A 12,160-nucleotide genomic window follows, 5' to 3' on the forward strand; every position below is an offset into this window, starting at 1 on the left:
CTTTTTCTTTTGTCCTTAATTAAAGGACGAGGGTGCCTAAGCAGGAGGAAGATTTATACACCCAGAAAATAAAAAGAATTCTTTCCCAGCTTTTTTTTTGGTCTTCATCATCATCCAACCTTTACCCTAACTTCAGCTGGTTTTTTCCTGGCCTTTCCTCTGCCTTCCCTACTAATAAATAGGCCATGCCACCACCAAACCCCAGGAATGTCCCCATCTCCATGGGGATCAGTGCTGGAGGGGAGTGATGAGGATGTCCCCAGAGACACAGTGAGGATGGGGGAGGTCTCCAGGGGTGAGGACAAGGAGCTGAGATCTTGATGTGATGGGAAAAGGAGCCAAAGTGCTGCTTTTGGGGTGGAAATCAGCAGTGTGTGGGAGGAAGGAGGTTTGGGGAGGTGTCAGATGGGAGGCTGAACGTGGGGATGGGGAAGGAGGGGACCATGGCAGGGACAAGGGTGGTAAATATTGGTACAAAGAAGAGGGGTTGGGTCTGTAGCAGTGACTCTGCCCCAAGCTGGTGGAGGAATTTCATCAGAAGGTGTCCTCCCCAGCTGTCCATGGACTCATCCAGGTTTTGGGGACCTGTCATGGGGATGGCTCTGACGCCAGAGCTGCACCTCCCTGGGAGGTGGGATGGTCCTGACTGCTGATGCCATCCTGGAAGAGAGAAAAAGCAGAAAACAGGTGGTCAAGAAAAAAAAAAAAAATTCCAGGGAGGATGCTGGAGCTTCCTGAGGGCTGATGGAATATTCGGGTGCATTTGAGACCCTCAGGCAAAGGAGCTCTGGAGAAGAGGGGTCAGAGGAGTGTGGTGGCTCCATGCAAGTGGCTTCCTGGAAGGGCAGGTTTATCTCCCAGACTGGAATGTGTCCTTGATCCCTCAGGGATCCATAGAACCCAGGTGAGGTCAGTTCCTGGCTTTGTGTTAACTGTGAGCTTGAGAATAATAATTCACAGGTCTCCTGGCAGCCCAGGTTGCTCAGGAGGCTCAGGGTGATGTGAGGTCTTCAGAGGCCAGAGCTGCCTGGAAGCAAAATGCTGTAAGGCAAGAAGGTTTTGTGCTATTTCAGCCTGACACAGAGCTGTCTGGAGGATTAAAACTCCTCCAGAAGGAAAGATAAACCTTGAGGAAAGAGCCTGGATCAGACAGTCAAATAAAATCATGTGTGGGGTTGGACTTTGAAGCTTGGGCCCCCCCAAATTATAGGACTGGGGGACATCCAAGCCATCATCCCTCAAATAAGGACCATTTCAAGCTAAAATGACATGGGAACTTTCCTTCCAGCAGGTCCATCCCCTAACTTGTGTGATTGGCTTTGATTTAAGAAGTGAGCTCAAGAAGAATCTCTGGTTAGGGGTCTGGAGAAGAAGTTTTTTTGAATTAAGAAGCGAGCTCAAGAAGAATCTCTGGTTAGGGGTCTGGAGAAGAAGTCTTAGGAGGAGAGGCTGAAGGAGTTTGGGGTGTTCAGCCTGGAGAAAAAGAGGTTGAGGGGAAACCTCCTTGCCCTCTACAAGGCCCTGAAAAGAGGTTGTAGTGAGGGGGGAGTTGACCTCTTGTCCCCAGTGAGTAGCAACAGGACAAGGGGTAATGGGTTCAGGTTGTACCAGGGAAGGTTCAGATTGGGTATTAGGAAAAATTTCTTCACTGCCAAAGGGGTGAAACATTGGAAGAGGTTTCCCAAGGAGGTGGTGGAGTCACCATCCCTGGAGGCATTAAAAAAATGGGTAAGTGTGGCACTTCAGGAGGTGATTTAGTGGTTATGGTGGTGTAGGACTGGGAGCTGGACTCAATGATCCTGAAGGTCCTTTCCAACCATGATGGTTCCATGATGCTGTGAACGAATAAATTCACTGCCCCTTTTGCAGAAATGTCAGTTTTCAGCTATTCTGGGGACACCTGGGGAAATTCCAGATTGGGAAACACTGACAAAAAATAAAAGTGCAGTGATTTGGGATTCCCCATCCCTCCTGTCTGGTCCTTTGGATGTTTCCCTGTTGATCTCTCCAGTGTTTCTCTTGCCAGAGGCTGTAACCTGGATTTGCCTCACAACAGGTTCAGATCATGAGGCTCAAAAGAAAACTTCTGACAATTGATGAATACAAAACATGGACTGATTTTCCAAGAGGAGGAAAGCCAAGTAAAATGCTTTTCTTTTGCTTTTGCTTTTGCTTTTGCTTTTTCTTCTTCTTTTTCTCTTTCTTTTTCTTTTTCTTCTTCTTTTTCTTTTTCTTTTTCTTCTTCTTTTTCTTTTTCTTTTTCTTTTTCCTTTTCTTTTTCTTTTTCTTTTTCTTTTTCTTTTTCTTTTTCTTTTTCTTTTTCCTTTTCTTTTTCCTTTTCTTTTTCTTTTTCTTTTTCTTTTCCTTTTTCTTTTTCTTTTTCCTTTTCTTTTTCTTTTTCTTTTTCTTTTTCTTTTTCTTTTTCTTTTTCTTTTTCTTTTCCTTTTTCTTTCTTTTTCTTTTTCTTTTTCTTTTTCTTTTTCTTTTTCTTTTTCTTTTTCTTTTTCTTTTTCTTTTTCTTTTTCTTTTTCTTTTTCTTTTTCTTTTTCTTTTTTCTTTTCTTTTTCCTTTTCTTTTTCTTTTTCTTTTTCTTTTTCTTTTTCTTTTTCTTTTTCTTTTTCCTTTTTCTTTTTCTTTTTCTTTTTCTTTTTCTTTTTCTTTTTCTTTTTCTTTTTCTTTTTCTTCTTCTTTTTCTTTTTCTTTTTCTTTTTCTTTTTCTTTTTCTTTTTCTTTTTCTTTTTCTTTTTCTTTTTTTTTTCTTTTTCTTTTTCTTTTTCTTTTTCTTTTTCTTTTTCTTCTTTTTCCTTTTTTTTTTCCTTTTCTTTTTCTTTTTCTTTTTCTTTTTCTTTTTCCTTTTCTTTTTCCTTTTCTTTTTCTTTTTCTTTTTCTTTCTCTTTTTCTTTTTCTTTTTCTTTTTCTTTTTCTTTTTCTTTTTCTTTTTCTTTTTCTTTTTCTTTTTCTTTTTCTTTTTCTTTTTCTTTTTCTTTTTCTTTTTCTTTTTCTTTTTCTTTTTCTTTTTCCTCTACTTTTTCTTTTTCTTTCTTCTTCTTTTCTCTTTTTCTTTTTCTCTTTTTTCTTTTTTTTTTTTTTCTGTGCCATTTTGTAACTCTGCAAAATTGTTTCACTGCCTTGGGAATGGGGTTAAGAGGTTGCTTGCTGTTGTGACCAACAACCAGAGAAATAAAAAAATCTGTGGTTTACTGCTCAGGGAAAGATTGCCTGCTTTTAATTCACAAAAGACAGCATGGGAAACATCCCTCTGCAGAGCCTTTTCCTTTTCAAGAAAGGAAATAAAATTGCAAATGCCTCTGAAACCCACAACTTTGCTTTCAAAACCATTTCAAAATGAACTGAACCCAGAGATCTCCCCAGGATGTTTTTTTTTTTTTTTGGGGGGGGTGGGAATTTGTGTTTAATTTGTTGATTTTTTTTTTTTTTTTACTGATTTGAACCCAATGAGCTGCTTTTTCTGCCTCTCCCATCACCTGAGCTCACCTCTTGCCACAACCTTTCTGGGAGGAACCATCTGAGAGAAGGTTTAGGCAGACTGCCTCGTTCAGGTTATTAAAAAAAAAAAAAAAACATCATTATGTTGGATTTAAAGAAATTCTGGCTATGGTTGTCAAGATTTACTGCTGGGATGTCAATTAAATGAGTGACAGATGCTCTCTAGTAGCCTCTTCCCAGAAGAAAGGTTGGAAACTAAGCTACTCAGCTTTAATGGAACAGTCATCAGATGAAGGAGAAAATAATGAAATATGTGCAAATATTATAAATATATTATAGATAATTAATATATCCAAACCCACTATTGCCTTACCCCTTAATAATGCTCATGTCACCACTGAGGTTGCAGGGCAGGCCCCAAAAAAGACCCAAACTGGATTCCTGGAGTCAGGAGAAGGTAGGAACTGGATTTAGGAATTCATGGATTGAGGAATGAGTGGCTCAGGATGGAAGTGGTGAGTGCTGGAGCTCTGTCCCCAGACCTTGATCCGGAGAACAGGGAGGGTTGTGGGGAGGCTTGGCGTGGCTGGAGAAGAGGTGTTTCTGTAACGCTGAGGATAGACCAGCACCTTTACCCAAGCCTAGCACATTTTTATGCTGGCCTCTGCACAACCATCTCTGTATGAAAGACTCCCTTCCCATTTAGTGTGGTGGAAAGGGGACCCCCTATGCCTCCTTGTGGCTCTAGGTGAAGGGTCCATGTTGGGAAACGGCGAGGAAAACTCATGCAACCAATATGGTTGATAAACAACCCCATGCAGTGCTACAGGCTGGGCACAGAGTGGTTGGAGAGCAGCCAGGCAGAAAGGGACCTGGGAGTCTGGAATGACAAGAAGCTGAACATGAGCCAGCAGTGTGCCCAGGTGGCCAAGAAGGCCAATGGCATCCTGGGCTGGATCAGGAACAGCGTCACCAGCAGGTCCAAGGAGGTGATTCTGCCCCTGTACTCAGCCCTGGTGAGGCCTCACCTCGAGTCCTGTGTCCAGTTCTGGGCCCCTCAGTTCAAGAAGGAGATTGAGGACCTCGAACAGGTCCAAAGGAGGCAACTGGGCTGGTGAAGGGACTCGAACACAGATCCTGTGAGGAGAGGCTGAGGGAGCTGGGGGTGTTGAGGCTGGAGAAGAGGAGGCTCAGGGGAGACCTCATCACTCTCTCCAACTCCCTGAAAGGAGGTTGGAGCCAGGGGGGGGTTGGGCTCTTTTCCCAGGCAACTCTCAGCAAGACAAGAGGCCATGGTCTCAAGTTGTGCCAGGGGAGGTTTAGGTTGGACATGAGAAAGAATTTCTTGATGGAGAGGGGGATCAGGCATTGGAATGGGCTGCCCAGGGAAGGGGTGGATTCTCCATCCCTGGAGATATTTCAAAAGAGCCTGGATGTGGCACTCAGTGCCATGGGCTGGGAACTGCAGCGGTAGTTAATCAAGGGTTGGACTCGATGATCTCTGAGGTCCCTTCCAACCCAGCCTATTCTATGATTCTATGATTCTATGAAGTAGAAGAACAAAGTCCTCCCAGGATGCCAACCATAGAAGTTAAGCCCTGTGATCCCTTAACTTTATACTGAGCATGATGTGGATGGGATGAAATACTTCATTTGATGAATTTTGGGTCACCATTTGGGTCACCTCCTCCATCCCACAGGAAACTTGCAGGTGTCACCTCTTTTCCTCCCTCTCATTTAAGAATTTTAGCAGAACCAAGCAGTGACCTTGGTTTCTAGAGGAGTAAGTAAAGTAAGCAAGAGCCTTTCTTCATACCATTCTCCAGAAATAACCATAAACACTGAGTGTTATCAGTCCCAGAAGCAGCCACTGACTGAAAAATTAATTTCAACAATTGCAGTTAATTGGAAGAGACTCAACTGAAAAGTAAAATTACCAAAAAAAAAAAAAAGAAAACTGGTTCTGTCAAACCAATGGGTTCTGACTCAAACCAGATTAATGGTTGATCCACATCTCAAGCTTGTGCCTTCTCTTACTCCTGCCCATCTTTTTTCCCCAGTGCTAAACCATTAATTCTGTGCTAACCCATCACATCTCCAGGGCATGGGGGGTCTCATGTGCTTCAGACAGCATAAAAACTTCAAAACACAGCATGAAATCAATAGGAGGAGAAACTTCTGCAAAATCAGGTGGTTATGAGCCAGAATTTTGGATGCTGGGATACCAAATAATGCCTGTGAGCTACGTGGGTTCATGTTTTGTGAGCTCATATGAGGTCGACAAAAAGCTGCCCAAACGTGGTTTTGATGAGCAGCTGAAGATGCACCAAAAACCACATCCAGAAAGCACAGTGGAAGTGATTTGAAAAAGCCCAGATTCACGAATGCTTGTGAAAAATTATGTGAATAAAATCACACGTGCACAGAAAACCAGAAAATGGAACACGCGCAGCAAAAAAAAAATTAGCACAAAAATAAAAAAATAACACACTGGATAAAATGCAGGCTTAATTCTTGGAGGAGAGTTTTCTGGGTTACTGATCCCTTCTGGAAACCTAAAACTGCAGGAGAATAAGTGGAAGGAAGCAGTGCTGCTATCTTCACCACCATCAGCAAGCAGAGAACGTGGCTGCTGATGCAAACAAAGGATTCGTGGCCAAGGGTAGGTCTGGAGGAATTCCCTGCACCTCCACATCACGGAGTACTTTGAACTGTGAGAACAACTCTGTGCTGCCAAGAGCACGTAAACACCTCTATAGGATTCCTCCACACAGGGGATATCATAAGGTCAGGATTTGCAGAAGTGTTTACAAAGTGCTCAGCTCCTGCTTCCCTCTAAGCTGCCCCATGGAAGGACCTCGCGTCAAGGTTAAGCATCTCATTTTACCCATTTATTCCATTTACAACCCAAAATCTTGACTTGAGGGACTTGTGTTCAGTCCCCGGAGTCACAGTGTGTCCCTCAGACGAGGGAATGAGCTGGGTTATGGGTTTTTCCATGCTGTATTTTATACTGGTCCCATGACATCACCTACGAGCACCCCAGCGTGTTCTGCTTCCAAGAACTGCCAAGCACTTTGCAAGTAAATATGATCCATGATTCCCAGAGCAAGGAGCAAGAGCTCCTTTAACCCCTTGGCTGATGATGTCAACCTGAGCCCATGAGGTGCCACCTGAGCCTGTGGCCCATATCCCTGGTGCATCTAGACCCAACCAACCTGCTCCAGGTCCCAGGAATTCTGTAGCTAAGCTGAGATGGGAATCTTCCATCCTGTGGCCCAGGGTCTTAAGCACAGCACTGCCTTTCCCCTTCCAGCTAAACCCCAAACACAAGATTGGAGGTAAATATCTGACCCATTTCACTCACCTTTTAGATGTCCCCTTCTTGACACTGCTTCTGCCCAGCTGCTGGCTTAGGGCCTCATCCTGGTGGCAGGTGGACAACCTGGCTCCCATCACTGCCAAAGGATTTGCAGGATTTAAGGGTATATAAAATGTAAAAGCTCTAATTATTAAACCAGAGGGGTGGGATGGACACTTTTCCAGGTCATTTGGGTCTCTGGATTTTCCAAGCCACATAGGTAGTGCTGAGGGATGTGGTTTAGTGGTGGCCTTGGTGTTAACTGATGATCCGAAAGGTCTTTTCTAACCAGAATTATTTTATGATTTTCTAAAGCTGAGGAACCATCCCAGCATCTGCACTTGCCTTTAGGACTGAAGTGCACAATGCACACTCTTGCTCTATCTTCAAATGATTTTTGCATCAGCAAGAAGAGGTCTCTGTATAAGCACAAACCAAACGTTGGATTGTTTTATACGTGAACCCAGAAAATGTCTTGGGTCTTTTTTAAGATGTTATGCAACATCCTGTGGCTCACACATTGGGGTTAAAGGTGAAATAGAAATTCAGACTGTATCTTGAAACTTGATAGCAGCACTGTCCTCCAAAGATCTCTCTGCTCCTCACATGGGGGCAGAAATTCTGGCCAAGCTGCTCTTGACCCCTCCAAGGACATGGCCACAGGGACAGGGTTGGAGACAGGGAACCTGTAAGGTGCTTTATCCCAGCCTGGTGGGGTCTGATGTTCTCCTTGGATCAGGGCTTCAGGGTTTGATGTCCTCTCCTGGTATTTTTTTCCTGACTCGTTTGGTCTCTGATGTTGGTTTGCTCCTGATCAGGTTTTGGCTGTAGGGATTTTAACCTCTGAGCCAGGTGATCACCCAGTCCTGAGACATTAAGAAAGCACCAAAATGAGCTCCTTCCATAAAAGAACAAGGGTGGTGTCTCCATGCAGGCTTTGTTCAGCCCTGGGGACTCTGGGTTAACTCTCAGCTACAGACAAATCCAGAGGATTTTCTTGGAATTGGCCTTGGGACAAACAGATGCTGCACTACAAACCCTCCAAGGACAGAGACTGTCCCACACATTATATGGAATTGACTAAATGTGAGTCTCAGTCACCCCCAGGTAGCCAGGATGGAGGTTAATTTATGGTAATTCTCTGAATAATGAGTCTCTTGTAGCAGGTTATACCCTGAGGTGAAAAACACAGCTGGAGCAGCCTCTTCTTCACTTGCTCTGCCCTGGAGATGACCTCAGGAGAATGGGATAGAAATCAGAGCAACCTCAAGGATGCTCCAGGGGAATGGATTTGGCTCATGAATATAAAAGAAGGAAAAAAGATGCAGAGAAGCACCTTGTGCACCTTCATCATCCTTTCCTGATCCCTTCCTGAACTTCTCCCACCTTGACTTTCCCTTGCAGGTCTTACCTGTGATCTGCCACCTCAGAAATCTCTTGGCTGAAAGTGAACCAGTGGTTTGGAGATGCCCCAGGACAGACCAGCAGCTTTGAGACACTGGGACACTGGTCCTTTGAGACACTGGTGGTGGAAGCCCCATCCATCCCTGGAAGTTTTTAAGGCCAGGCTGGATGGGGCTCTGAGCATCCTGATCTGGTGGGAGGTGTCCCTGCCCATGGCACAGGGTTGGACCTGGATGATCTTAAAGGTCCCTTAGAACCCTAAAAATTCTATGATTCTATAAATGGAAAGGGGGAAAATACTCCCTCTCATGGGCCAAATTCCAAGAGTTCTTCACTTTCAGACTCATGGCAGCCTTGATCAACTCCAGCTCAGGAAGCACCCCCATGTGTGTGGACAAACACAGAGGGGTTTGCTGGATCCTACTGAAGAAATTAATGTGGTATAATGGAGATTGAGAAGAGACATGATAATAGAAGGCAGATAGAAGGGAATAATCTTCTCTTCATGTCTGTACTGGAATTGGAAAGAAAATACCAGGCTTAATTATGGCCCAGAAAATTCCAGTTAGGACCAGGCTGGCTGGAAAAGTTGTGGCATCTTCATTGTAGAGAGCATTTTAACACTGAGTCTGCTTGGTGACACACAACATGGACTTGATCCTCCTTTGAGATAAAGGGCATGGCCCCACTGACCTCTTAATATCCCATCCCAGCCCTATTTGTCCATGATTGTAGTGCTGGGAATGGTAATATCATCTGCATTCTCACCTCTGCTGCTCTAAGAGGATTTCCCCCAGGATGTGCCTTAGCTAATAGGCTTTGGCAGATCTTTTCTGAGGCCAGCTTCAGCATGACCTCCTAGGAAGTGATCAATACTTCTTCCCTCTTATGGATACCAGTGTCCAATGTTTTGGACCATTACTGGGTTTCGTTGCTTCTGTGTCATTCAATACAAAAGAAAGTGAGGTGGTAAGAGGCCTCCTTTGCAAAATAAAACTTTTCATGATGATTAAAAAGTTTATTTCTGGGCTGAGGTTCAGAATCCAGACCCTCAGTGTGGGAGGTGAAGGCCTTGAGGACTTCCTGCTGTCTTCATTCCTCCAGCTCTTGGACTGGGATTTGCCACTGGGATCTGCTTTAGGGTTTTGAAAGTGATGTCCTGGGATCCAGGTCTCTGAAGACCACAAGGAAAGTGCTCAGGTCTCTGATGATTAATGAGGAGGTTGCATTGACACAAATACTGCTCCTTGAACTGTCCACACAGACCTCCTCCCAGTTTCAGGTTCAGGAGAGAGAAGTTTCATGGATCCAGAGCATCTGGTCCAGCTACCACATCATGGGATGCATCACCAGCAGTGTGGTCCATGTCAAAGGATGTGATTCCCCTTCTTCCAGTGTTGGGTCCAGTTCTGGTGTCATCAGCACAGGAAAGACAAGGAGATAGTGGTGCAGAATCAGAGAAAGCCACAAAAAAAGTGATCAGAGGGGTGGAGGACAGGTTGAGAGAGTTGGGGTTGTTCAGCCTGGAAAAGAGAAGGCTCTGCAGAGACCTTATTGTGGCCTCCCAGTACCTGAAGTGGACTCTAAGAAAGATGCTAAAAGACTTTTTAGCAGGCCCTGTTGTGATAGGACAAGGGGTGATGGTCTTAAACTAAGAGGGGAGATTCAGACTGGATATAAAAAATAATTTTTTTATGATGAGGATGCTGAAACACCAGTCCAGGTTACCCAGAGAGGTGGGAGATGCCCCATCCCTGGAAAAATTCCAGGTCAGATAAGACAGGGCTGTGAGCAACCTGCTGTAGTTGAAGATGTCCCTGATCACTGCACAGGGTTGGACTCAATGAGCTTTAAAGATCCTTTCCAACCATTAAAGATCCCAATCCAAACCATTCTGTGATTCTGAGGTTCTCCTTCAGCTGCATTTCTCCATTGGTGGCCAACAGCAGATCCCTGAGAAGAGAGGGATGAACACAATATAAAGTTCATCCATAACTCTTACTGAGATCCCAGAAGTTTGCAGTCTGGATTTTTAATGATTTTTTTTTTATTTATTTACTTAAATACTTTTATTTAACAGGAAATCTCATGCATTTTTTTCCCCACACCCTTAGATTTTTTCCAAACTTTTCATCTTCACACTTGATGTAATTTCCAGAGTTAGAAACCTCCATGCATTTGGACTTCAACTTTTTTTCATCACATGGGGAAGAGATTTTGGGATGCTTGTGGGTAGTCCTCTGGATAGGTTGGCTCTTTGCTCAGCACTGGCTAAAAAAAAACAAAAAAAAAAGGCAAATAGGATGATATGAATTATTAGGTAAGGAATGAAGAATGGAAAGGCAAGCATCTCTGAATTAACCACTGAATAAACTCATAGTGTGAGTTGATATTGAAGCAATGAGTGAAGTTCTGGTCTGAGGAGGACAGGAAAGGATAATTAGGGCTAAAAAACCCCAAACTTCCATGGTAGCAGTTGTCAGACCAGGAAAGAGATGATGAAGGGGATGGCAGCAGCAGTCTGTACAACCCTGAATGGAGAGAAGTTGATGAAGAAATTGTTTCTTGGAGCTCAGGAGATGGGGAACATCCATGAAATTCTTAAGGCAGACAGTTTGGGAGTGACTGAAAGAAATTTTGTTTTGTTTTCCCTTTTTCCAGAGCACACTCTCACCAGAAGCTGGGGAGGCCCAATGCATGCAGGTTCAAAAAGAATCAGAAAAATCCTTGGAAGATAAGTCCACTGAACTCCTAAAAAGCAAAACCTGGAATTCCATCACCTCCTGCTCTCCTGAAGAGAAAATGACAGGCATGCCAATCTTCTCTGGTTTGGAAATGCACATCCTTGGCCATAAGTAGAGCAGGACATGGGCTGAAGGACCATCAGGTTGATCTTAAGCCTTTGTGAGCTCCCACATCCTTCAGGACACTGAAGAAAACCCACCAGCTCTTTCCTCAGATCCCATCACCTCTTGGCTGCTTGGGCACCTTTCAGGTTATCCCTGTTTTTAAGCTTACAATGTGAATTTGTCCATAGAGACCTTGCAGAGAGGTTTGGGAATCCCAGGAGAGGTTGCTGGGAATCAAACCAAGTGGCTCATCCTGTGGATGGATACTGGATACTCTGGAGCAGTGAGAAAAGCTTCAGATCAGGCTGGAGAACATCACCCTTGGAGGTTACCATTTTCCAAGTGTGAGGGAGGAGGAAATCACAGCCAAGGTGGAGAGGGAAGGGTCTGGTGATGGAGAAGGAAGTTTTTCCAGCAGCAAAATCCTTTCTACTGACCTCAGCATGGGCTGGATCTGGGCTGGGATGTACAGGTGGCCACACTCCTTGTTTCACTGCTCTGCCATCTCTTCTGCCATCTCTCTGGCCATGCCCAGCCATAAATCCTGGCAAGGGAGAAGCATCAGAAGGTTCTGGTACCATTAGAACCATGTGCTGAGGCAGCAGTGACCTCTGTGCTGCACACATGGTCCAAGTCAGATGTGAAATCTGTGCCATCTCAATCCATGGCTGAAGGATGTGGACATCCTGGAGGTCTGGTACAGCAGGATTTTAAGTGTTGCTACACTGGAGCTGATGCCAACCAGCCTGCCAGGTTAAGAGGAAGGAACAAGAGGGGAAATAGAGACTGAGATGGCCAGCAAAAAAAAAAAAAAAAAAAAAAAAAGAGAGAGATGAGGAGGCTTCAAGGGACTCCTGAGCCATGGGGATAACATGGAGAAGAATCTTGCTTTATCTGTGTTATTCACACACTCTGAGGAAGGGCACAAATTTCCCATGGAATCCCTATCAAATCTGGTCATCACCTCTCATTTCTCTTTTTTTTTTTAAGGAGAAATTTAGCAATTCTGCTTGCTTGTTTTTAACAAATCAGTCATTTCAACTTGCTCGCAATCAAAAATTGCAATTACAAAATAATTGTAATTTCAATTTGTTTGCCT

General features: G+C 44.1%; 1 long non-coding RNA gene across 1 annotated transcript; it reads right to left on the reverse strand.

Annotated features, from left to right (window-relative positions):
• Window positions 1-10,218: 10,218 nt before the first annotated feature.
• LOC139791789 (uncharacterized) lies at window positions 10,219-11,869 on the reverse strand. The gene is made up of 2 exons (XR_011724010.1): window positions 11,499-11,869; window positions 10,219-10,483 (listed from the first exon to the last, which is right to left on the reverse strand). It is a non-coding gene; the product is annotated as an uncharacterized lncRNA (long non-coding RNA).
• Between the last annotated feature and the right edge of the window lie 291 nt (window positions 11,870-12,160).

Source organism: Heliangelus exortis, chromosome 1 (genome assembly GCF_036169615.1).
Source record: "Heliangelus exortis chromosome 1, bHelExo1.hap1, whole genome shotgun sequence".
NCBI classification, from domain to species: domain Eukaryota; kingdom Metazoa; phylum Chordata; class Aves; order Apodiformes; family Trochilidae; genus Heliangelus; species Heliangelus exortis.